Raw genomic sequence first — 4592 nt, forward strand, 5'->3', positions numbered from 1 at the left:
ATTAACTTCTTTCTTTCTCCTTTTCTCTCTCTCTTTCATTCATTTACCCACTTGCTATATATCTCCTGGTTAACAGTCCTTAAAATCAGGATGTTCATAATCCTACATTGAAGGAAATGATTTATAAAACAGATACAACAATGATCTGAAGCACAGGCTGGTGTGAGAATCAAGCTCAGAGCTTGCAGGAGAGACAGACAATCCCTGGAGGAGGTAACTGGGTTGTAAACTGCAGCACTCCAACCTGGACATACTGAGTTTCCTTAAATGACACGGTCTTGTCCACCTCACAGTCACTCTAACTGTCCAACCATCCGCACAAAATGCTTTGTCTGTTGAGTTGCATCTCTGTTACTTCCTACTTATCTCTTGGATACCAAACTAGTTGTGTTCATTTTCAGGAAGCAATTTTTAACTTTCTGCACTACATTTGAACAATGTGCTTTGGGTTTATGTTGTCCAGTCTTTTTACATTATGGTGCAAATATAGTTAATTATAAATAATGTGAATAATTATCTAATTAACACCTATCACTTCCATTAGAAAAGATTAATTTGTGTAAAAACTGCTAGATTTACCATTAAATTCAGAGGAAACAAAAACTTGACAAACTAACAGTTAAGAACTTTTCCGCAAATAGGGAGTCTTAAATATAAGTTCAAGACATAAAATGGAAGCATAGAGTATATAGGAAACAACACATTTTGGAATGACTTGAACATAATTAAAAAATACTTATCGATTAAACCAAATGAATCAAAACAATTTTGACTTTAATCATAGTGTAAGAGTGGGAGAAAAACATATACCTACAGCTTTACAATGGAACCACTTTCTTTTTTTTTTAATTTTATTTTATTTTTAAACTTTACATAATTGTATTAGTTTTGAGCCTCTTTGACATCCTTGTTTCTTAAGGTATAAATCAGGGGGTTTAATATGGGAATCACAAGGGTATAAAACAAGGAGGTCATATTGTCTTCATCAAGAGAGTAAGATGAACTTGCCTGGAAATACACGAAGAGCAGAGTTCACTGGGAAATTGCCACAGCAGTTAGGTGGGAGGTGCAGGTAGAGAAAGCCTTGAACCTCCCTTCAGTAGAGTGGATCTTTATCACTGCTAGGATGATGTAACAGTAAGACAGAAAAGGACCTGAAAGCGTAATCAGTTCAACGAAGCCAAAAATGATAAATATCACTAACTCTTTGACCTGTGCATGTGAGCAAGATAGAGAAGGTAGAGGAGGAACATCACAGAAGAAATGATTAATCTCACTTGACTCACAGAAACACAAGTGGAATATTAATATTGTATTAATTAAAGCATCTACAATGCTGATCATGTAAATCCCAACCACAAGCAGGGAGCACACCCTGCTGGACATGCTGACCGCATAGAGCAAGGGGGTGCTGACGGCCTTGTACCGGTCATAGCCATCACTGCCAGCAGGAGACACTCAGAATCTGCAAAGGTACAGGAGATCAATGACTGCAGAGCACAGCCATAAAAGGGGATTGATTTGTTCTTGGCAAGGAGGTCTATCAACATCTTGGGTCCAATTGCTGTGGAATAGCAGAGGTCACTGAAGGAGAGGTGACCGAGGAAAAAGTACATTGGCATGTGAAGCTGGGAGTCCATTTTTATTAAAATGATCATCCCAAGATTTGCAACAAGAATAATGAGATAAACAACCAGAAATGTGGTAAGTGTCACTTTGATTCTAGGGTCATTACTAATTCCCAAGAGAATAAATTCATTCAAGGAAGAGCAGTTTTCTCCATCCATTCTTCTTTATTCTAAAATGATCCAGAACTCATAAAAAAAAAAAAAGAGTGAGATCAAAGGTTTAACTTTTCTTGACATTTGGAAAAAAGATTTATTACAGTGCATTATATTTTTATATCCTTTATCCTCATAACATAGCTTAGAGATGTCTCATTGTATGTTGTTGACAAAAGTTGAAGTGTCTAGGATAGGATTTTGACAGTTTGATCCTCAATTTGGATGTCATCTGTGAGGTATGTGAATTGTGTGAAACTTCATTGCTTTATCTCAGCAATCAATCATGAGATTAGAGATCACTACAGGTTAATATGATATGAAAACAACACCCAAATTAAAGAGACAAAACTGGAATATACAACCGTGTATTTATAAGATAAATATACAGTTGAGCATAAAAGTGGTTATACTTCTTGAGTTATTTAAGAATCATATGCCAGAAACCAACACAACATTGTAAAGCAATTATCTTCCAATGAAAAATAAAACTTAAAAAGGAATCATAATTTGCTGAAGATTGTGTATTAAACTCACACAATGAGCATATCTTGGAATTTAAAATGAACAATATGATATTACTATTCTCTGTATAGTGTTCATATTTTTGAGACATTAGATATTTCATAAGGTTTTATTTAGATATATTCCACATTATTGTTAATTACATGCAGGAGTAGTGTGGGGTCAAAAGATATGTCTCTTGATCAGCCAAACAAATTCCAACAACAAGTAGGATCAACACAGCCTTTTAGATTTTAGCCTCATTTATTCCAGGCAGCTGCTAAGGTAGGAGATGCCTGAGACAGGGGCTCCATACCTGGGTTGCAAAAATCCCCTATAGAAGGGCATGCCCATCCACTCCAGTGTTCTTGCTTGAGAATCCTATGGACAGAGGAGCCTGGAGGGCTACAGTCCACAGGATCACAAAGAGTTGGACACAACTTGAAGCAACTTAGCATGAACACACATCCATTAAAAATAGAAATGGAAAAATGAGCAATAAACATATCTTTGATATATTGCCTTCTATTTGTGTGTATGTGTGTGTGCAGGTATTTTTGTTTCCCTGTTAATATATGAAAACTGGAATATGAGTGAGTTTTATTTTGCTTTAAACAAGTAAATATAATATGTGGTTGAATTTATACAAATTTGTATTTGTATTGTATTGGGATATATCAGTGGTCACTGGTGAAATATTGAAAAAAGTCTTAAGTATAGATATACCATTTCACAGTGGTAAAAACATGAAGATTATCTTCTTAATTTTGATTATTAACAAAATTAATATAACTTTACTTATCTAATCAAAATAAATCCTTTTTTCCTTGATTTAAAAGAAACATCATTTTTTTGCAAGGAGATTGCAGACTATGACTAATTTATCTACACTTTTCTAAATAATTTATTCCTTATTTTTTCAGACATAAAGTATTTTATTTTTCACTCTTATAGTTGGTTACTTAGAAACCTACCTGTGGTCAGCAAGTCTTTCGGTGCTTGCTCCTGGTAACTGAACAACATATGCAAATCACATTTAATTTTTCATAGTGACATTTGGGAGTACATCTCTAAAGTTTTTCCCTCATGCTTTTGTGTTATGCAAACATGTGATTAATTAAATTTCTAATTCTGTATTTTCCCCTGTGATTGATGCAACCATTTCAGTGATGGCCAAACTTTAGTTCTTTGCACTTGCTTCAAATTGATCAATATTATAAAGGTAAAATGATTTTAATAGTATGATTCATTGTTACCCTAAGTCTACACCATCCACTCAAATTAGACATCTAATGAAAGTGAAACAAACTTTCTATTTATTTTATGTTATCACTCATCCTGTTAATTCTTAAATTAATACAATAATTAAAATGATTATTTTACTTATTATTGTTTATTCTTAATTATTTTTGATTTTGTGTGTTTATTTCAGTGTCAAACCAAAAGCTAATTTCCAGGACTGATGTCAAGTTTACCTCCTGTATTTTGTTTAGAAGTTTTATGGTTTCCATTCTTATGTTCAAGTCTTTAACTCATTTTGAGTTGATTTTTGTGTATGGAATAAAGAGTATAGGTGGAGCCAGTGGTAAAGAACCTACTTGCCAATTTCGGAGACATAAGAGATCCTGGTGGGATCCCTGGGTAGGGAAGATCCCCTGGAGAAAGAAATGGCAGCCCCCTCCAGTATTGTTGCCTGGAGAATGCCATGGACGGAGGAGCCTGTCAGGTTACAGCCCATGCTGTTGCACGACTTAGCAACTCAACACAGTTTCATTATTTCGCCTGCAGCTCTCTAGTCATTCCAGCACCATTTATTAAAAAAGACTATCTTCCCCACTGTATATTATTGGATCCATAATTGTACCTTTACCAACCATGTATAAGGTGGCTTATTTGTTCCATTGTGTCTATTTTATTCCAATACCATACTCTTGAATGCTATGTCTTCATAATATAGTTTGAAATCAGGAAATGTGATGCCTCCAGGTTTGTTTTGCTTTCTCAGGATTGCTTGGCTATTAAGCATCCTTTGTGGTTCCATGTCTCTAGGGGATTTTTTTTTTCTTTGTGAAACTGATAGGGTTTATATTGAATATGTAACTTGCTTTGAGTGATACAGGTATTCTAGCAATAATAGTTATTCTGATGCATGAGAATGAAATATCTTTCCATTTATTTGTGTCTTCTTCAGTTTCTTTCAGCAGTACGATGTTCCTGTATTTCATCAATACAATTTCAGTGTATAGTTCATCTCTTGGCTAAGTTTATTTTAATTATTTTATATGAGATTTTTTTTCTTAATTTCTC

The 4592-nt window shown here is 34.4% G+C and overlaps 1 pseudogene; it reads right to left on the reverse strand.

Annotated features, from left to right (window-relative positions):
- Positions 1–882: 882 nt before the first annotated feature.
- On the reverse strand, positions 883–1787 carry LOC133228266 (olfactory receptor-like protein OLF2; annotated as a pseudogene).
- Between the last annotated feature and the right edge of the window lie 2805 nt (positions 1788–4592).

Source organism: Bos javanicus, chromosome 16 (assembly GCF_032452875.1).
Source record: "Bos javanicus breed banteng chromosome 16, ARS-OSU_banteng_1.0, whole genome shotgun sequence".
Classification (NCBI taxonomy): domain Eukaryota; kingdom Metazoa; phylum Chordata; class Mammalia; order Artiodactyla; family Bovidae; genus Bos; species Bos javanicus.